At 41.2% G+C, this 23,727-nt stretch overlaps 1 protein-coding gene and 1 pseudogene across 1 annotated transcript in view; both read right to left on the bottom strand.

The window, feature by feature from the left end:
* Window positions 1–7,124, bottom strand: part of LOC124141840 (glycine receptor subunit alpha-2-like) — a 42,210-nt gene extending 35,086 nt beyond the window's left edge. The window contains exon 1 of the mRNA XM_046509993.2: window positions 6,748–7,124. The gene's annotated coding sequence lies outside the window, so the exon portion shown is untranslated. The remainder of the gene's footprint in view (window positions 1–6,747) is intronic.
* Window positions 7,125–17,389: 10,265 nt separating this feature from the next.
* Window positions 17,390–23,727, bottom strand: part of LOC124141842 — a 54,239-nt pseudogene continuing 47,901 nt past the window's right edge.

Raw genomic sequence — 23,727 nt, 5'->3', positions numbered from 1 at the left:
TTCAACATATCTTCTGTGTGATGCTGTCGGTATGACACTATTGTGTTGCACATAAATAATTAGCTGAACCGTGTGAGTTTCCTGAAGTTAACGAAATATACTCAACACAGGAAATATTTGAATCGAGGTTTAAGGGACCCGTCAAGGGGATGGGGGTGTTTATCAGAGGATTTAGATGCATTAATGTACAGAAAGTGAAGTGATCACACTTCCCTAATGCTTGTGACTCTTCCCTGAGTTCCTCTGCTCACCCATCACCCTATAATAAATGACACGTCCCTAAGCTTCATTCATAAAATGGCCCAAAACATACTACAAAAATCTCTAAATGAAATACAAAAATGGGCAGACAAATAGGGCTTCTCCCTTAACTCAGAAAAAAACACAGGAAGAGTATTTAAACACAAAAATATGCAACCCGCCTCCCTAAACCTCCAACTAAACAACAAACCAATCAAATTTCAAAAACAAACCAAATTCTTAGGATTAATCTTCGATGAACGTCTCACCCGGGATGCTCACATTAAAAACCTAGTAACCAGATGCAGCAAAGACCTAAACAGGTTAATATGCCTAACCGGCTCAAACTGGGGGGCCTCTAAAAACACCCTCCTCTCACTCTATATATCACTAATTAGATCCAAACTAGACTATGGCAGTGCCATTTACGACACCTTAAACAACTCTATCATTAAAAAACTAGACTCAATCCAGTATCAGGCCCTAAAACTAATCACACGAACTCAACATGGCACCTCCTCCACCTCACTCCAGGCCTTAACAGGAGAAATGCCACTTAAACTACGTAGGGAAAAACTTACCCTAAACTTCTGGGCCGCGTCCCAATCAAACCCTCTTATCGAAAACTTAATAAAAAACAATATTAGCCCTAGAAACCAAGCCCTAGCCCGGAAAAATCCACTACTTACTCCAATTTCCCAAAGAATAACCAATTACCTAAATGAACACAAAATAAATAATCTTAAACAAAACAATAAATCATCCAATATCTTCACTCCAAAACTTAAAAAACCAAAAATAGACACAACACTAGCCGATACACTAAATAAACAGACCGATCCTAACATCGCTAAAACCACCACACTAGCATACATACACGAAAATTGGCCGAATTGGTGTCACATATACACAGACGGATCCTAAGATCCGATCTCAAAACACACAGGTTTCGGAGTCCACATCGCACAACCAACCAAAAACACCCAATCTTTCCGACTCCCAAACAACCAATCCATATTCACGGCCGAACTCATGGGCATGGCCTCAGCACTACACAATCAGCAATCTAAAAAACACCAAAAAATCCTCATCCTAACCGACTCCCTCAGTGAACTACAAGCCCTAAAAAATAAAAACACTAAAAACCGCCCCAAACTAATAAATCAAATACTCAAAAGCTCAAACAACTTAACTAAGGCAGGTAAACAAATAGAGTTCATTTGGATCCCCCCCCCCCCCCCCCCCCCCACGTAGGAATCTTTGGAAATGAAAACGCAGATAAAGCAGCAAAATTATCCCCTAAATAAGCTTAAACTTACCCAGCTCAAAATCAGAAATAAAAAGTGTCAATAAACAAAAAATCAACAAAAAATGGCAAAATATATATCAAAACTCAAATAGCCAAATCAGGAAAGTACTAACAAAAAACCTAACTAAACCAAAAATACTACACCCATCCAAAAAAATCGAAAGAATAATTACTAAACTACAAACAGGCCACACCAAACTAAATAATCACCGTAAAATAGCTAATCTACACACAACAGGAAACTGCCCACATTGCAAACAACAAGAAACACCAGAACACGTACTCATTCACTGCACACTCTACCAAACACACCGAACAACACTACAGACCACCCTAAATCTTAAAACCGCACTTACACTAGAATCAATCCTAAATCCACAAAATAAATTAGAAAAATTCAAAGCCTTAGGCATATACCTAATTAAAACAGGACTAATTAGTCGCATTTAAACCCCAAATAAAATATTAAAACCCAAACTACCTAATCTAACAACCACCCAACACACACAGCTCCCTTAGTTCGTCCTCCACCCACTCTTGGCATTCATTCCAAATCTCAAAATTTCTATATAAGCAACCCCTAAAGCCCCCCTCCTGGCCATGGGTTGGACAAACTCACTTTTCCCCTTTTCGGAAACACATTGAATGGCCTGGCCGGGCCCGTGTGCGACATACGCTTGCAGTCGGAAAGCGCACGTTAAATCTCCAATATAAGTAAGTAAGTAAGCTTCATGTAACGTACAATGGAAATATAGAATGACAGACAGATGGATACATTATATAAAACATTCGCAACTATATTTACGATAATCTCAAAAGCGAAAGGATAGATATGGTATTTAGTGAAATAACTATGTGCGAAGCATGCCAACTGTAATTGTTCATACTTCAACACTTATCAAAGGACAACACCGATTCACCGACAGTGAATTACACGTTACTGCTCACTGAAGAGTTACGAGTAAGTCCTTGTAATTACACATACCATGTCGAATAAGATCCGACGAATATACGACCACTCGCCTTTAAATGAGTGTATCGAGAGATAATGTATACAAAACAGGGTAATGATCACCCACAAGTTTCAATGTTTATTTTGAAACACGCCCCTGTCAGCAACAGATGGTTCGCTATATGCACTGAGATATTATGAACGGAACATGAATAAGTGCATTAAAATAGTCCCGACCGACCATTGGAGGCTCGAACATGCAGCCATAGTTTCCGGAGAAGACATTAACATAATCGAGACTGGCGTCCCTTGTGTATGGAATATATCGTAAAGACTGACACACATTTTCCGAAACATTTTATGCATATGTATGATGCTTTACTAGACGATCTTCTGTCGGCAGGCTGTATTACTCTCGAGAAGCGTGAAGTGCAGGTATTTTGATAAAAACGAAGTAGCAGGGAGCAAGATGCTGTCTGGGCTGATTTGCACATGCTGTTAATGAAACTGGGTTATACAGAGAGGGTGTTGTTTTGAAAACGATACAGAACGTGCTAAACATAGTCCGTCCTCGACTGGTACATTGTCTATCCTCAAGTCGTGAGTGAGTTGGGTTTAACGCAGCTTTGAGGGTATTTCAGTTACATTTCAGTCACAGCGTGTCATCTTGGTGTGGGAGGAAAGCCCGAACGTGATGCAAGTCTTAGATTTTACTCATTTGTGAAACCCGCGAGCATGGGTGTGGTGCTGACAAACGTAGAAACATGTTGGCGAACCGGGATTCAAACCCATGATAAAGGGAATTATAATTAGCCTTTTATTAGACTCTTGGTCACTCTTCCTTTAGAAGAGGTCGGAACTAATGTAGGAAAAATGTATTATTAGGTCTCTCTCGATTTAATACATATATAACAACATATATAACAACGGCAAGTAAGAATAAAGGATTGAACACTGCACTCTGGCACTCCGTATAAAAAGCTTTTCATGTTAAGTTGTCCCGTTATGTTAACCTAGATCTATTCAATGCACCTGTTGCAAACATCATCTGTTGAATGAACTGCGTGTCTGGAAGAAACATCCACGCACTCTGTATGCAATATGAACTACACCTCTCACGCTCAAACCGGGTCTCGTTAGTGCAGATGAATTCATTGCCAGTTTTAATGTAAATTCAGTAAGTGTCAGCTGTTGTGGATTCAAGAGTAAGGTAACCCTCTGTCTAATGTAAGGTGTGGATGACTTTGAACTACATTGTATTATCTTAACCACGTCACAGCGTGTCAGCTTAATGACGGAGAAAAACAAATATCGCTACAGCGCCCATAGCTTTAACATTGGAAGCAATATGTGATTAACACAAGTGACATCAGGCTGTTATTTAGTGATATATTTGTATCTACGTGTATTGAAGGAAATAACAGACTGATTGAGGAGACTGAAATTGTATGCGCATGTACGTAAGAATAAGTACATTGTCCAGTCGCTGGTCAGGGTTGTAACAGCTGAAGCTGACCAGTGTGGTGAGAGACGATGAAGACAAGTGGACGACACGGAGCGTAGAAATTGGTTGTTTAACAATACTATAATCAATATAATTCATAAAAAATATTATGTTTTAACTGTAGCCGTTCCAGAAGAAAGAAGCAATGCTGTTACCTGAGAAGGATATTCCTGTCCTGCTGATCTGCGGAATGGCATATTCCACTGTTTTCCGAGACAAATATAAAATATGTAATCACTTCTCTCAAATTAGCAGTTCATGTGTTGTAATGTACAGAGGTTTGGCATGTTAAGGTATATCTGGCACCATTCAATCTTCGTTGTGCCGGACAGTTCCTTATAGAATTACAAGTTGTTTAGGGAACACTGATAATAATATGCACAACCCAGAGAACATGTCCAAACACACACACATGTTTACTATATAGTTTCTTTCTAATCGCGTAACATCTGTTGCAGGCTTCAATTCTATGTCTGTTGTAATATTCACAATGAACTTTGCATTGTGATTGGAAACATGTTATGCATAGAGCACCACAACCAAATCATTCAATAGTTAGACGCAACATCATTTACCAAACAATCCGATCCCTGCAATTGTGCTTTTGTTTGCGGCAATCACCATAGCAGAAAGTACAGAAGATGTCACTTTCATGAAAATGTAACTGGTAACCAATGGCAGATCATACTTGACGTGTCCATGCCACAAATAGCACAAGGTTATGTTGGCTTGTGTCAGCGTGTACATCATTGGGTTGTACTTGTTCTGTATTGTCATGTTGACCTTCATTACAATAAATGCAACTTGCATTAACCCATCGGAGCGAGACCCTGTTTTCCAATACATAGAAGTGAACACTCCCCTAATAACGCATTCACAAGTGTGAATGAGTGAACGTTGTATCAAGCTACATGACAGCGACCTGTAAAAAAACCCGATTCTGCCAACGAAAAGCCAACTAGTGGTTGAGAGCATGAGCAATGATCCGTGTCTGTGCATGATGACGGAGATTAAGACGACACAGGATGACATCATTAGCCAGCTCATTACGGTTATGGGGAGCTGAGGCGGATTCCGACCGGGAACCGCTCAAAAGAAAGACTCCCAAACTTTCGCTAGTGTCCAATGAACCAACATGAATAATAGTTTCTCTGTTAACATTGAAACATAAATATATTAACGACACTATTTCAAATAAGTATTGAATTGAACAAGGAAAACTCACATACCAGATTTTTAGCCGTTTTATATTAGTTGCATTTGTATATCACAACATGTCAGGGGGGCACGGGTGGCCCAGTCGTCTAAGGCGCCGCGATTTGCTGTGGAGAGTTGCGTCCCTTTGGTACGCCAGAAACCTCTGATTGTAGGTTCCCAGTTCGCCCCGATTATGTTTCTAGGTTTGTCAGCACCATACCCGTGCTCTTGGGTTTCACCGAAGTGGTAAACGTCTGAGACCTGCATCACTTCGGGCTTTCCCAGAAAGGCCATTGTTATGATCAATCTGTCAACACCATATATAGCTGGGTCGGTTTGGCTTTCCTCCGACATCAAGCTGACAGCCGCGATGTAACTGGAATACTGTTAATAGCGGAGTTCAACCCAACTCACTCACTCACTCACAACATGTCAGCTTCATGTGGGACGAAAGCCAAACCGACCCAGTGTTGACAGATTGAGCATAATAATGGCCATTCTGGGATTCCAACTTTTAACAGGGGAAGCCTTGCACGCACATTAGGATGCATGTTTTCGCAGCAAACTGAGGTATCAACTACCTCCTTAAATAAGACAAGGATTGAAGGAAAGTAAGGGTAAACTATGATGAAACGCGATGTTCTGCTAGCAGCGGCAGCACTACAATGTTATGTGTATGTTGCTCAGAATGTATACATGTCTACAATGCTGATTTCGACTTGGGTCATTTCTACATGTGCGCACATAAGGATAACTTCAATAAGAGTATAATTACACATACCACAGAAGGTCATTCAGCGAGCCGATGGCTACACACGAGGCTCTGTACTTCGTATATGTCACCATAACATGAGGCATGAAACGTTTGCTACAAGACACCATGCTGCTACAGACATTTACCAGCTGATCCTATTCGGTAATCGTGCATAGAGGTGGTTTCAGATACGCATTGTAAATGTCTGGCACGGCAATAGAATACTCTTCCAATATATCGTGATAATGTCGTTCAGATGTGATTAATAATTGCTTAAATGTGTCCCGAATTAGTTCACTTAAATATGAGAAGTGATTAGGGTGAGATCTATTGAGTTAAAGTCATATAATGTCTGGGAATTGTGTTGTGTGTTCCAAATTCGTTTGTGTTCCGTGATCAATAATGTTGAGATGACGACAAAGGGTTTTCCATCACACCGGAATGAGTAATTCATCAATGACAATATTTTACACTCAAGTCCATCTTAAACCTTCGTCAATCAAACGGAATGATCTGTTGAATATCAGTTAACAGTAATATGCATATTACTCTATATGGTTATCACATGTGACTCTAACCTTAGTCAACATACAATCCTTGAAACGCTTATGATACACATAAACACGATGCTTCAGGAGACTAGTAAGCACCGATAGCAACAACAATCTTATGTTCGGAACGGTTTGACATCAGAGCTTATCGATAGAACATGTAAACACACACTTCCTCCAAGAGACTGAAAATGCTGTACACGCGGGTGAAGGAGTTTGTGACAGATCTTTCCTACTCACCAATCTTCAGTGGAAATCCTCTCATAGAATGAAATTTCCGAACACAGTGATCTCCACTCAAGGCTGTGTATACGTTGAAACAATCAGGAAACCGTCTTGAATGTGCTGCTAGGACTGACTGGTGTGGCCTCTGCTATAATTGGCTCGCGGTATCTCTAGCGCACCGACTCAGCGTTTCGCTCACTTTAGCATTGATCGACAGAGAACTAAAGCGTTGCAGCCATAACGCCATCGGTCGCCTGTGCCAGTTTCACGCATTCATATGACTGACGTGAACAGTGTACGGACCCATGTCTTTACTTTCTCCTTCACAGAAAGGCTGGATGCCGCTAGTTGGAACAGAAATTCTATTAAATGCGAAATTGTTTCTCTGTCAACCCGTGAACAACATAAACTTCAGAGTATAACATAATGAGGATCGATGTACAATGTCAAATGCGTTTCGTAAAATCAATGAGAATATATATTACTTATGGACAATTGCGAACTGAAAGTAAACGAGGTAGTCTGTTATCGAATATATGTTTGTGTGAATGTGTGTCACATGTGTCGTACCTCTTGACTAGACACCGCAGTAAGCTGCACAATACGTCATCGGGATCGATATCAATAACTATGACTTGTGTTGGACATTTACATGTAGTTATAGCACAAATTCATATTACTAATTATATAACGATGGAATGCACGCATATCGTATATCGCTTTTGTACTGTATGAATGTCACAGTTTGGTTTAAAATCAGCAATCCATGCAATTGTACATTTAATGGACATTAACATTTAGTGAACATATTATTGATAGACAGCGACCACACAGTCCATCAGTATTTAACACTAGCCAGTTGTACGAGTACCACACGTATGTGTTGGCTCCTAGTGCATCAGTATTTAACACTAGCCAGTTGTACGAGTACCACACGTATGTGTTGGCTCCTAGTGCATCAGTATTTAACACTAACCTGTTGTACGAGTACCACACGTATGTGTTGGCTCCTAGTGCATCAGTATTTAACACTAGCCAGTTGTACGAGTACCACACGTATGTGTTGGCTCCTAGTGCATCAGTATTTAACACTAGCCTGTTGTACGAGTACCTCACGTATGTGTTGGCTCCTAGTGCATCAGTATTTAACACTAGCCAGTTGTACGAGTACCACACGTATGTGTTGGCTCCTAGTGCATCAGTATTTAACACTAGCCAGTTGTACGAGTACCACACGTATGTGTTGGCTCCTAGTGTCATGATATAGGGACGGAGCTTTTGCATCACCTTTGTGAGGTTTCTTTTTAATTAGGAACAATAGAAGTTGGCTTTGAATGGCCAAGTGTCAGTGTACCAATATTTCAGTAATGGTTTATAACGGTTATTCATAATGATGTGACATGAGCGTACATACCATGTAAATAACGTTAATGTACATCATTGTTGATTGCTGTTCTGCAGACCGCCTCCTTGAGCTGGTGGTAGAGCACTGCCCGGAGAGCGGAAGGTCCGGGTCCGATCCCCGGCCTTATCATACCGAAAGACGTTAAATGATGGTACTTGTTGTCACCCTGCATGGCGCTCGGCATTAAGGGGCTAAAAGACTGGTCGGATCGGGGTCAGTGTACTGTGTCTGAGTGAGATGATCATGTTAAACTGCGGCATGGTATTTCAGTGGGCAAGCACTATAGACTTGTACAAGCAATCAGACACACACGTGCATGTCTTGAAGGCGACGTTTAACCCCATTCATTTCCCCTCACCTGTTATTCTGCATTGTGAAAGACCAAGGTTAATGATCTGTGACAAATGAAAGCTTAAACGTAGTCGATAAGCTAGTGTCCCAGATTGTGGACATGGACCATATATTTCACGGTTGTTTATAGTCACACGTATGCAAAAATACAAACAGACAAGTATACGATACAAGTATAAGGCATGGAGTGGTTAAGATTGAATCAATATGATAAACAACTATGGCAAATCTTTGAAAGGGATTTTAATTTTTTAACTGTTTTATTTAGACATAGTCCCTTTTGTTAATACGTGTCAGCTAGACTTGGCATGCTACTGGAATGATACTCGATCATGTTTGCGAGAAGCCCTCATGAGTAATGTGATATAACAGGAATAAAAACATGTACCTCAACTGCATGCGCCAGGTGTAATGCACCACCACCAACCCCCCCCCCCCCCCCCCCCTACCCCAATCCCCTTCCCCTCGTTACTTCACTCTTCTTGGAGTATCCACTAGACACAAGCAGAGATATAATAGCACTGTACTACATGTAGGTACATGAACCGTTCCACTTAATTCATAGCACATGTAACGCTTCTGATCGCAGCTCAGTTACATGGGATGATATATACGATTAATCTTCACACCAACACATGCGGAATTGTCCTGCGTTCGGGAAACACAAAGGGGGACAAGATAGTCATATCGGTTGGTTCAGTCGAGGATGTACTGTATGCCTCACAATGCGGACTTGCCTGGCTGTGCTCACTCTGATGCCGTGATCGGCTGGTGCAGCTGTGACGGATAAGGAGATGTCATTGAGGAGCCATCTCGTTATCGTATCTGAAGTGGTTTCAAACAGATTCCCCCATGAGATATCAGAACTGTCATTCTTCATATTATGGGTAATAATTATAGCAATTAAGTGTTGATGGAAAGTTGCACTTACCATACACGAATATCTTGACGTATATGATTTAATATATTGATTGTGTAAGTGGAGTCAGATAAATAATGAGGTTATATTTCTCTTTATGTATTTTCACTGTTCGTATGTAGTAATTGTCCCCAGCATGAGCTCTGTGTCTGCGAGCAGGACATTTGAACGAATATAATGTATTTATCTTGATGAAGCTGAAACAGCAGTGCAAGTGTTAATTGTAACACTCCCCTATAAAGCTTCGTTTGGTAGATTAAGTACTTTTTCGAACACCTGGTATCATCACTAATTGGTAGTAATTCATAAACATATGCTAATGGTACAGTCAAAATCGTACACCGGGCATTGTTTTCATATAAATATGGACATGGTTTTGTCAATCTTATATAATTATCATTATTTGTTATAAATTTTTTTTTGTAACGTTGTGACAGGCCGTTTAACTATAGCGTGACATGCGCATGTGCTCATACCATTGCGTTCAATATAGTTCACACATCAGCATAATGGTGTACGTTAACTGAACATATTGAAACTTTGGAACGTTTCCTCTGATATAACTTGATTATCTACATTGAGAAATGAGCCTAATTTACTGCGACTGAGACAGCACTCTTTACCTTCATACAGTTCTTTTTTTACTTATCATTGTTGCATCTTTATCGCGATACACTGATTTGCTCAAACGACTTGAATTGGGTACAAATAATTGTGCTAACATCGAGGTAATATAATCTGCGTATACATTTACACTCTTCAAAAAAAGAAACGCACAGGTAGATTTTTAGTAAATTTATTGTACCTAATGAAGTCGATATATATATAATTCAATATCATAGAATCAAATTTGAATTTTGGAGCTCGATAGTCACATGTTGTCGTTGAACAAAGGCATTGAAAACTGTTCATTGCCACGTCACATAAGGCCTCAAGGTTGCGCTGAACTCAGTATCTCGTGTGACCGCCCCGGGCAGCTCTCACGGCTCTGCATCTCCTCGACACTGACTGGATAAGTGTACGAATTCTGTCCTGCGGATTTCTGCGCCTTTCTGCGTGTAACGCGTTGGCGAGTTGTGGGAGTGTCTGCGGCGTGTTCCGACGTTGACGTCGCGTCGATCGAGTTCATCCCAGATGTGTTCGATTGGGTTGAGATCTGGAGATCTCGACGACCAGGGCAAGTCGTTGATGTTGGCATTATGAAGGTAGTCTACCGTGACACAAGCTGTGTTCGAAGGAGCGTTGTTCTGTTGAAACAGCTCCCTCTGGCAGTCAAGGATTGGAAGAAGGTTAGGTTGAAGAATCTGATTCATGTAGCGATTTGCTGTCAAATGTCCTTGAACCACAACCAAGTCTGATCTCGCGGTGTACGATATGGCCGCCACACCATGACACTACCGCCACCGAAATTGTCGATTTCACGTTCACAAAGTGGGGCAAAACGATCATTTCAACGACGATAAATACTTTGTCTTCCATCACGCCGGTGAAGGTGAAATCATGAGTCGTCGCTAAACCATACTCGTCTCCAGTTTCTCAAATTGCAAGGCTGTAAGATGTGGCACCAACGCAAGCGTCGCTATCGATGGATAATGCAGCAAAACAGGGACGATAACTGGTCTTCTGGGTCGGATTCCAACCTCGCGAAGATGGTTCCTGACAGTCTGGTCCGATATTCTCCTCAAACCAGGGATGCGTCCTGCAGTCCCCGTAGCTGTTGCATTGTGATGACGTAGATGGAACAGTCGAATGTAGCGATCCTGTGCAGGGGGGGGGGGGGGGGGGGGTAACTCTTGGTCGGCCGGTTCTTGGTCGGCCGGAAGACTGCGATTCTCCTCTTTGGATACGTCCGACGGCGATGTTCCGATTGGCAAGGCTGAACTTTTATAGCCACGGGTTACGAATGCCATAACTTACACATGCATTTTGCTTTACTTTAAGTGTGAAAACAATGCCGTTTAAGACATTGCAAATCGACAATGGCTGCGTTTTGACGCACCGTTTGTCGAATATCAGACCACCATCATTTTCTAATATCATATATCCAATTTATATACCGGATTATTTGTGAAGTTAGGTTCAATGAACTACATAGTGAGCGTTTCAGGCACAGACACGTGCGTTATATGTATAAGTACACACTGGCTGTTCCCACTTTTGTGACAGGTAAAGGGAATATCTGGTTTTGCTGATAATGTTTATACATGTATGTGTATATTCATCTGATCCTGAGTTTCGTTCCTTCTGGCATACGAATAGTAGACTAAGTAAATTATAATTAAATCAGTGTAATATTCAAATGTAAACATTGTGTATTTACATCAACCCACTGTTACGACTGGCGCGCTGTGCCCACACAATATGACCAACGGTTAGCTGTCAAGTTGAGGTAGCAGATATGCGATGCCATGCACATGTGGTGTACAGAGTACAGAGCCGCCAATCACACTATTCCACGATAGCATACTTCTCTTGTAGGAACAATATTCCGTGGATCCCAGTCGATGCGTATGCTATGATTCCCAGTTAAAGTGTCTGTATGAAGTTAAAGCAGGTCCCGGTTAATAAATCATATATAATAAATGGACGTTCATAACATATTGCGTCCGCCAACTGACAAGGTTCAGTTGTAGTTGATTTGTCGTTAGTTCGACACACATACTTGTGAAACCCGTGTGTGTCCTGATGCCTTCTGTCATGCCACTCAGGCGTCTCATTAGCTGCATGGAATCAAACTTGGTCGTGGGTTCGAACCCAAGATGCGTCCTGTTTTTAGTTCTGGTTTGTTAGCACCATGCCAGTGTTTGTGACTTTTTACCAAAGTTGTAAACGTCTAACACTTGTATCGCTTCGGCCTTCCTCCTACCAGGCCACCTACCCACCATACAGCGATTTTTCGGCTATATGACGGCGGTCTGTAAATAATCGAGATTGGGTCAGACAACTCAGAGATTGAAATCATGCGCATCAATCTACGCAGTCAGCGATCCTGACCACCCGATCCCGTTAGTCGCCTCTGACGACAAGCATGGGTTTCGGAGGGCCAATTTAAACCCGGATCTTCACGGGCCCCTCATGGAACTGATGAAACTCAAAACATCCTTAAATTCCGCGTTTTATTCGTGTCAGACGCTTTTTGCATGTGCATTGGGTGTGTTTATTATTTTAGGTTTATTTGTTAATGCATATTGTTTATAAAACTGTTGACCCGCCGACAACGTTAACTAAATATATTCAGGGAATATAATGTATTACTCACATAACAACACGAACAGAAGGCACAACAGTGTCCAGACCTAACGTGAGGGAATGAGCGGAGATGTTTATTACATGCATCCCGGAATTCCATGCCATTAAGTTGCGTGCTGTGTGTGTGTGTGACCATGACCCTATCCGCGCAGCTGTCCCAGAGTAACACACTCGGATGTACTGCCGCGGAGGGAGGGGACTATACTTGTTTGGAATGAACTGTGCATGACATACCCGTGTGTGTCGTTTGTTTCTTTACCACTATTATCGCCCGGGACAATAGAGATATGTTTCAGATGTCAAGTACATAAGAGGGGTTTATCAGCAGGTTAAAGTGTCCCGTAGTCGCGTGGTGTAATACAGGGCTTTGACCGATGTGTGTACAGCTAGAGTACGGCAATAACATCCGGGTACGACATTACTGAACCATACAGCAGTGTCGCACGGAATGTAAAGCAGCTTTAGTCGATGTATTCATGGATTAAACATGTATAGTCTATTCAAATGTGTATAGCTGCTCAGGGTATGCTGTTTAGTTTTGAAGTATCTGTGAGAAAGTTGAAGTGAGTAATCACGGTAGACGCCTGACGTGAACCCTACCGTAGATCCTAGAGAACAGGAAAGAAGCTGAGCTATGACAAGTAGAGTTACGCCCCTTATCACGTGCTCAGCGAACATCACTGTTAGCTCCGTTTCTCCCGTACCTTTTGCTTTGTGAATATATATACAGATCAATTCCACTTTATATACTAGTATTATGAATCTTTGTAATTACCAAACCCATTAGCGATACTCATCATGCACTTGATCTTTTGTATCTGTAAATTCATGCGCCAACATCGACAGAGATGCAAACCGCTGAGGTCCCTATACACATGTGTACACATTTGTACCCCTTGTACATGTACACCCTCAATGAATGTTCACAGAGAGTGGATGTACACACAATACACGTTTGTTCAGAGTGCCCCTTGTACATGTACACCCTCTATGAATGTTCACACACGGTGGATGTACACACAATGCATGTTTGTTCAGAGTACCCCTTGTACATGTACACCTTCAATGAATGTTCACAGAGAGTGGATGTACACACAATTCACGTTTGTTCAGAGTACCCCTTGTACATGTACACCCTCTATGAATGTTCACACACAGTGGATGTACACATAATAAATGTTTGTTCAGAGTACCCCTTGTACATGTACACCCTCAATGAATGTTCACAGAGAGTGGATGTACACACAATACACGTTTGTTCAGAGTGCCCCTTGTACATGTACACCCTCAATGAATGTTCCCACACAGTGGATGTACACGCAATACATATTTGTTCAGAGTGCCCCTTGTACATGTACACCCTCTATGAATGTTCACACACAGTGGATGTACACATAATAAATGTTTGTTCAGAGTACCCCTTGTACATGTACACCCTCTATGAATGTTCACACACAGTGGATGTACACACAATACATACTTGTTCAGAGTACCCCTTGTACATGTACACCCTTATGAATGTTCACAGAGAGTGGATGTACACACAATACACGTTTGTTCAGAGTACCCCTTGTACATGTACACCCTCTATGAATGTTCACACACAGTGGATGTACACACAATACATACTTGTTCAGAGTACCCCTTGTACATGTACACCCTTATGAATGTTCACAGAGAGTGGATGTACACACAATACATATTTGTTCAGAGTACTCCTTGTACATGTACACCCTCTATGAATGTTCACACACAGTGGATGTACACATAATAAATGTTTGTTCAGAGTACCCCTTGTACATGTACACCCTCTATGAATGTTCACACACAGTGGATGTACACACAATACACGTTTGTTCAGAGTGCCCCTTGTACATGTACACCCTCTATGAATGTTCACAGAGAGTGGATGTACACACAATACACGTTTGTTCAGAGTACCCCTTGTACATGTACACCCTTATGAATGTTCACAGAGAGTGGATGTACACACAATACACGTTTGTTCAGAGTACCCCTTGTACATGTACACCCTTATGAATGTTCACACACAGTGGATGTACACACAATACATACTTGTTCAGAGTACCCCTTGTACATGTACACCTTCAATGAATGTTCACAGAGAGTGGATGTACACACAATACACGTTTGTTCAGAGTGCCCCTTGTACATGTACACCCTCTATGAATGTTCACACACAGTGGATGTACACACAATGCATGTTTGTTCAGAGTGCCCCTTGTACAAGTACACCCTCAATGAATGTTCACACACAGAGGATGTACACACAATGCATGTTTGTTCAGAGTGCCCCTTGTACATGTACACCCTCTATGAATGTTCACACACAGTGGATGTACACATAATAAATGTTTGTTCAGAGTACCCCTTGTACATGTACACCCTCTATGAATGTTCACAGAGAGTGGATGTACACACAATACACGTTTGTTCAGAGTACCCCTTGTACATGTACACCCTCTATGAATGTTCACACACAGTGGATGTACACACAATACACGTTTGTTCAGAGTACCCCTTGTACATGTACACCCTTATGAATGTTCACAGAGAGTGGATGTACACACAATACATATTTGTTCAGAGTACCCCTTGTACATGTACACCCTCTATGAATGTTCACACACAGTGGATGTACACATAATAAATGTTTGTTCAGAGTACCCTTTGTACATGTACACCCTCTATGAATGTTCACACACAGTGGATGTACACACAATACACGTTTGTTCAGAGTGCCCCTTGTACATGTACACCCTCTATGAATGTTCACAGAGAGTGGATGTACACACAATACACGTTTGTTCAGAGTACCCCTTGTACATGTACACCCTTATGAATGTTCACAGAGAGTGGATGTACACACAATACACGTTTGTTCAGAGTACCCCTTGTCCATGTACACCCTTATGAATGTTCACACACACTGGATGTACACACAATACATACTTGTTCAGAGTACCCCTTGTACATGTACACCTTCAATGAATGTTCACACACAGTGGATGTACACACAATGCATGTTTGTTCAGAGTGCCCCTTGTACAAGTACACCCTCAATGAATGTTCACACACAGAGGATGTACACACAATGCATGATTGCTCTGAGTACCCCTTGTACATGTACACGCTCTATGAATGTTCACACACAGTGGATGTACACATAATAAATGTTTGTTCAGAGTACCCCTTGTACATGTACACCCTCAATGAATGTTCACAGAGAGTGGATGTACACGCAATACATATTTGTTCAGAGTGCCCCTTGTACATGTACACCCTCTATGAATGTTCACACACAGTGGATGTACACATAATAAATGTTTGTTCAGAGTACCCCTTGTACATGTACACCCTCTATGAATGTTCACACACAGTGGATGTACACACAATACATACTTGTTCAGAGTACCCCTTGTACATGTACACCCTTATGAATGTTCACAGAGAGTGGATGTACACACAATACACGTTTGTTCAGAGTACCCCTTGTACATGTACACCCTCTATGAATGTTCACACACAGTGGATGTACACAAAATACATACTTGTTCAGAGTACCCCTTGTACATGTACACCCTTATGAATGTTCACAGAGAGTGGATGTACACACAATACATATTTGTTCAGAGTACCCCTTGTACATGTACACCCTCTATGAATGTTCACACACAGTGGATGTACACATAATAAATGTTTGTTCAGAGTACCCCTTGTACATGTACACCCTCTATGAATGTTCACACACAGTGGATGTACACACAATACACGTTTGTTCAGAGTGCCCCTTGTACATGTACACCCTCTATGAATGTTCACAGAGAGTGGATGTACACACAATACACGTTTGTTCAGAGTACCCCTTGTACATGTACACCCTTATGAATGTTCACAGAGAGTGGATGTACACACAATACACGTTTGTTCAGAGTACCCCTTGTACATGTACACCCTTATGAATGTTCACACACAGTGGATGTACACACAATACATACTTGTTCAGAGTACCCCTTGTACATGTACACCTTCAATGAATGTTCACAGAGAGTGGATGTACACACAATACACGTTTGTTCAGAGTACCCCTTGTACATGTACACCCTCTATGAATGTTCACACACAGTGGATGTACACACAATGCATGTTTGTTCAGAGTGCCCCTTGTACAAGTACACCCTCAATGAATGTTCACACACAGAGGATGTACACACAATGCATGATTGCTCTGAGTACCCCTTGTACATGTACACGCTCTATGAATGTTCACACACAGTGGATGTGCACACAATGCATGTTTGTTCAGAGCACCCCTTGTACATGTACACGCTCTATAATGGCCTCTCATAATCCTTGTATTGATTTTATCGGATAATTAGAATTACTTTTGGTTTTGACGATATCGATCTAGAAACTGAGCGTGTGTGCATTGTCGTATACTTTGATGCTAGAGTGCGTGTGTACGGGCGTATTTGGGTTCAGTGTGTGTTCAGTCTCTGGATATTCTTGGATAGAACGGTCGGTGTGATGTTTCACTGATCTGCCAGCTAGGGTGGTCACATGTTAATGGCCTGCTTCTGACAAACTTGTTGAATTAAAATAAAGGTTCAAAAGAATTCAGACAGAGAGAGTATTTATGAACAGTAAAACAACATTCCGGCGCATATATAAGAAGTACACCCTTGTAGATGGTATTTATAAAAACAGAAGTGTCAAAGTAAAAGATATTTATTGTATTTTAGACCTATATATACATAGAAGTTAAAGATAAGAAGTCTTTACATATTCGGATAAATCCTACTTTTTAACATTTCGTTTCTACGACTAATGGCAGCTAATTTAATAGATTTTCAGAGAGAATGGAAGAACAGGCAGATACATGATAACCTGACAAGTTGCGTCCTAGAATAAGCTTACTTCTTTGATCACATTAATTAGGTTATACAACAGTGAAGTAGATTTCGTTTTCTATACGCCTGATGTCAGTGTTATTACTCTGCATTGTAATGATGAAATCATTATTTTATAAAAACGTTACAATGTATTTATTCCCTACATCAGTGTTGGAATCACAAACATTAAATATATGCCATTCGTCTTCAACAACAAAATTACCTTTCGATTAACATGATATATAGCCTCTTTCATTATTAGTGATTTTTTATAGCTGCCAGTCGCATCTGCTGGCTGAAAATTACAACATCATTAAAACCGTGACCAGAATATTCTCAGACGTTGAGGAAAGTCTCTTATGTAAACATACTTTTCAACATTTAAAAGAGATTTAGACTGGTTATCGTAAAAACATTTAGGATTTGTAAGGAGGCTTTCCATGGCTTGAGAAGAATATCATGTAAAATATCTTTGTTTAAAACGTCTTTGCTTCCTGTTTCCTGGCTTATCCAGGCCATGTTGCCCATGTATTGCGGCCTGCCTCATCTAAATATTCAAGATGAAATAACTTTGTTTTGGTAGCCGATCAGTTCTCTGTCAAGTGGTGCAATAGTCTGCAGCAATATATTCTACCACATGGAAACACACGTAATAATTCTACAAATATCGCACGCCTTAAATGTACTTTAATTTGAATAAATCAGCGAAGAACCTGAAACGTAATGTTTTTATTCTATCATAATATTTAGCTAAACGTGGTGTTGCATATTTTACCTCGACCCTTCATCGTAAGCTGTGTGCGTGTGCGTGTGCGTGTGCGTGTGCGTGTAGAGACTGCATTGACGCAACAGGTGAGGTGAACATGACATTTATACTGAAAGACAACCTAAAGGGAATGACGCAACCTAACTGCAGACTACGTAACTAAAAGATTTGTACCCAACGAGCCTGTATGACCAGGTGGATATAATGACTCTCCAGTTGTGAAAAGCTAACAAATCGCCAAATAACAAAAGGAATATCGGCCGTATCCTATGGAGTGGAAAAAAACCACCAAAGTCGTCAATGCCTACATGTATGGTTGTCAAATATGTAATATTATTATGCAATTCCATACCTAAGACTACCCATAAGACTAAGCATCTTAAACCTATTTCTTGAATTGCATTTGCGGTGTAAAAAATGAACTGTGTGTATTTCAAGTACGTTATACGTGAAGAAAATATATATGATGCTTACTATTATATCAAACTGTTGAATAAAACCAAGACCTCATAACTCACACTACACAATTTGAAAGACACGAATAACTTTTATACAGGCTAGTCTTGGTTGACCTTGAATCTCTGTGTACGATGAGTGTACGCTCCACAGACATCGATAGCAGTTATCATGACGTAAATACTTTCCGCTTGTCTGGACGTAAGTTTCATGACCATCTCTTCCTCCTTTGTCAACGTTCTGTCAACAATATCAGCTCCTCCAGGCAATGTTCCTACGTGAACTTCATAATCAAGGCCATTCCAAGGGGAAATAAACATGTTCCTCCACGACACCAGCAGCTTTGTGTTGTTTTGTGTCAAAAATATGCGTCCAGAATCTGAAATAGAACATCGAAACCAACTGTGAAAACCGGAATATCTTATTATTCCCAATTGCTTTGTGAAATATGCGAAGTCGAGAATAGTGATTGCTTTATTATTCCTGTCGAAGCCAGAAAATTGCATTTTCATGTTCTCTCAACAAAATTAACTGCATCTCACAATGCCGTTTTTGTAAAGAATGCTGCTCCTGATTAAAAGCTCGCCTATACACATGTCACTATTTTGTAGGGAACTACCGGATGAACAGTCGACAAGGTTGCATGGCGCCCTTCATCACTGTTCTTACAGTTATATGTGACGTTTACCGTGATGTCAGCTATTGCCATCGTCACAACAGTTAACATCTCTGTACATGGTTTGATACATACCAATATCTCTAAATATCTCACATTTTCACAAGATAACTAGTTGAATATAAATTCAACTTCGCCGTTGCACAACATGCAATGATAGAACAATTTACCAAAGGTGATTGTATATTATGTGTATATCAGTACTAACCAGATACAATCGGGGGTTGATCAGGTACTGTAAAGAACGAGATGGTTCTTTGTCCAGTAGTGCCAAAGATGTCTACAGGAACGACGCAGACGTTGTAAGACGAACCAATCTTCAAGTGTATATCGGTCAATGTCGCATATCTATAATCCAAGTAGTTTGGGATATCACTCTGGTAGGTACGTCCCTCACCTTTAATTGAAACCTGAAATAAAACATAAAAGGGTATTGGATGTCTTTATGTGTAATGCATAAAGGTAGTCAATGATAATGTTCTTATTCAGCACAATGGAAGTTCGCTACTTCAAGGTCATGTTCCATAACTCGTTTCATCATTATTTCAGATCATGCTGATGTCTCACAACATTCATAAATACAATGTGTCACGTACCACCGTGGACCGCAGCTGTCGGTCTGCTTGACTCCAGTGGAGTCTGACTCTGTTCCGATCCTGATGACACATCCCTCTATCAGAGTAAATGGATTCATTCTGGGTCCCACTCAAGACACCAAACTCTTGTAACGATATCTTGCTCTTTTCCCTGACAATTTCAACCCCGTCCGTCGTCGCAGCCACCACTAAGCCTGCCTTGTTGAAACATCGCACTGTTGTGTAAACTGTTATTGACGAAGTGTTGAACACATCATTTATATTCATCGTAGCTGTGGACTGCCCTGAAGGCACCTTACGGAATGTCATGATGTCATCCCTTCCCTTGCTTCCTCCTGTGTGGTAACAATGTATCAAAACGATAGAATGTGCACATCATAGGATGCTAACGTACATGTACATTACGCACAAAAACTTAATGTTAATCTACCTACCAATAGCCCAGTCACAGTGGTCGACACTAGACTCTTCATCTGCCACTTTCCAGTTGACGCTCACCACACTTGATGTTTGATGATCTTCATCTGACACTAAACACAAACATTTATCATGAATAAACACTTACATCAGCGACAAAGTAAACTGACTAATTTATCCAAAAGGAGCATGTGTACACTATAGCTCCAATAACTATTCATTAATGCTCCCCCATAAACAATGTGTACTCATCTACATATTCATCAGACATGTGAAGATCCAGGTTAGAATAGGTCTTCAGTAACCAATGCTTGTCGCAAGAGGCGACTAACGGGATCGTGTGGTCAGGATCGCTGACTTGGTTGATGCATGTCATCATATCCCAACTGCGTGGATCGATGGTCATGATGTCAATCATTGGATTTTCTGGTCCAGACTCGATTACTTATAGACCGCCGTCATATAGCTGGACTATTGCTGAGTGCGGCGTTAAACAACGAACAAACCAAACCAAACATATTCATCAACAGTTTTAAGTTATTAATTTCGTCATAAAGTCTACGTTAATTTTGTTTTGTTCCTACCCACAGAGATTCTGAGACACACGTATGAGGATTGCAACATACGGCCTGCCTGTGATTGTTACCCTACGGTTTGGATTACTGTCCTTGTGATCATTTCTTTGCCGAAGATCCGTTCAGATGCATGTCGTTGTGATATAGCTGGAATATTACTTTGTCGTTTAATGTCGTAAAATGAAATTCATACAGATGTCTCGTAGCATTTACCTGGACCATCATTGATATAACTAAACTTTGGAGGGGTCAGATCTACAACAATAGGATGTCCACTGGAAACACTGGTCAGTCCAGCAGCATTCGTTGCCATGACAGTGATGTAAACAGCGGAGTTGTGGGTCAGCTTCAGACCGGAAATAACCCCCTGAGTTTGCCGGCCTACATTCGTGTACTTCTGTAGCTGACTGCCACCCGGAACTGTGCCTGAAAAAGGGTGAATGTGGTTACAGTGGAGAGTGACAGTGACAGTGTACAACCAACGTTATGCCACTTTGTATCTATCAGCTGGTGTTGTTTGAATCAAGTAATCAGTTATGTTGGCGTCCATCTAGGAATCTTGTGTTGGAATTAAACATGTACGGTGTTTATCAATATGGTTTATCGTAGTAAAAGCAATAGCATTTTTTTAGCATTGGCGACTTTACTATGACACTTGACACATTTAAGACGGATCTGATGTGAGCGTGTTGTAAACCCTAGTTCTCTCATTGACATATTTGTATGTATGGGGAAACTTACCGATCGCCCACTTGTACTGTGTAATTGGAGACTGTTGGTCCACAAAGTGCCAGGAAGCATGTAGAGATGACCAGTGAGACAGGAACACAGAGTGGACCACCAGATGCTCCTCTGTATCCACACTGTCCGGACCAGCAACATAGTCCACAGTCTGAACACTCACATGGTCCAGCACAAACTCCATCATTCTTGACGATGACGCTATCGTCAGTACTGCACTGGTATCTACGGCTGTGAACCTGTATGTGTGTTTGTTCCAGAGGACAACTGAGTGATCTCCGGCAATGCAGGTGCCTCTACAGAGGTTAGGGTCAAGTGTAAAGCTGAAGACTTCACTGCCTATTGTAACTATTGCATCAACCGACCTGTGGTTGTTGGAAACAGTTTCTGGGTATCCAGCATGTAGAGTCAGCTTGTACTGCCTCCCAGTCTCAAGACCAGAGATCCTTTGGTGAGTTCTCCCACTGACGGATACAAATATATTTCCGTCTTTAGCTAAAGGTGATTCGGGCGCAAAAACCTTGATGCATGATGCTGTGTCAGTTTCCCACGATGTCGGTATGACAAGGTTGCAGCGTGTGGTACGACCAGTTATATTGTCTAGCTCGAATGATGGGTTCTTCACCAGGTTGTCGCCAAGATATGCCACAACTTGACGTTCAGGTGGAGAAGTGTCGATGACAACTCCATCAGATACAGCTACATCAGAGACATGACCAACTGCATCTACAGCATACACTTTGCTCCATATTGTACCTTTAAATACAGTAAGGAGATGTAAGGAAATGTATCTGTTTATCCTGCAATTACATATATGTATGTATGGATTATATCATATACTTACCAATAGATAATGGAGTTGGAAGCGATGTACTGAAGGAAGTGTGTAGTCCTGTATCCAGCCATTCCATCACACTGCAGTCTGTTGTGTCATTGGCTGTTCCCACACACCAGAAATATTTGACGATTGCCGTGTCTGTGTCAGAGAAGCCGTGCCATGAGGCGGAGACTTTGGACGGAGAACTCTGGTAGTCCAAGTCGTTGATGTCTGCAAATTGTATATAGAGATACAAGCATGCAATGTACCACTTACTAAATATAGATGGAATCTGGTTGTTCAATGTGTCGTAAATTTTGAAATCACGTATTCATCATGTTAATGTCTGTCCTGAAATTTTCATTCACAGACAGTTACATGTGCATCACTAGTACTGTACCTGGTCCATCATTCACTCTGCCTGTCACTGGAGGCAGAACGTCCACCTGTACTCCATCAGAGTAGGACCAGCTGACCAGACCAGCCTTGTTGTAAGCCAGGACACTGGAGTAGTAGATTGTGTTTGGACGTAGAATGAGACCTGTTGCTGTGTAGCTGGTGGAAGTCAGGTCCCCAGACGCGTGAATACTGTGACCTGGAAGTTATAAAATGAAACCATTAATAGACCAGACCAATAATAGCAAATATAGTATGAACATCGTATTGCTTATAAGGTCGATCATTTGAATTGTTACGTAATATAAAGCACGCGAAGTACAACCACTCATCAAAATCGATTAGCATTAATATTCTTTCCCCGACTTGTATTATATGCTGATGTTGAGTGAGTAAGTGATTTTTAAAACCTCAGTAAGTAAGCAATAATCCAGCCCATGAAAGCATTACCGCCTCTGTGCGTGCTGATGTACACCCTGTATCGATGGATGCCGCTTAGACCAGGTAGGAAGTGTCCGGTCCACTTGACGACAAGAGTGTCGTTCTGTGTCTGGAAGTCTGTGTCTTTTGATTCATTGAGGCCTCGGAGTTCCTTTACCTGTTGCAAAATGTGTACCAGTCAGTCTATCAACAATGACACAATTCGAAACATGAAGCCTAATAAACATAAGCTAGAAAATAACCAGTCTCAAATATCCGTCGAAACAGATTCATTAGG

This window comes from Haliotis rufescens, unplaced genomic scaffold, assembly GCF_023055435.1.
Source record: "Haliotis rufescens isolate VD_foot unplaced genomic scaffold, xgHalRufe1.0.p SCAF_7, whole genome shotgun sequence".
In the NCBI taxonomy this organism is placed as follows: domain Eukaryota; kingdom Metazoa; phylum Mollusca; class Gastropoda; order Lepetellida; family Haliotidae; genus Haliotis; species Haliotis rufescens.
This window is presented reverse-complemented; position numbering and strand designations above follow the sequence as displayed.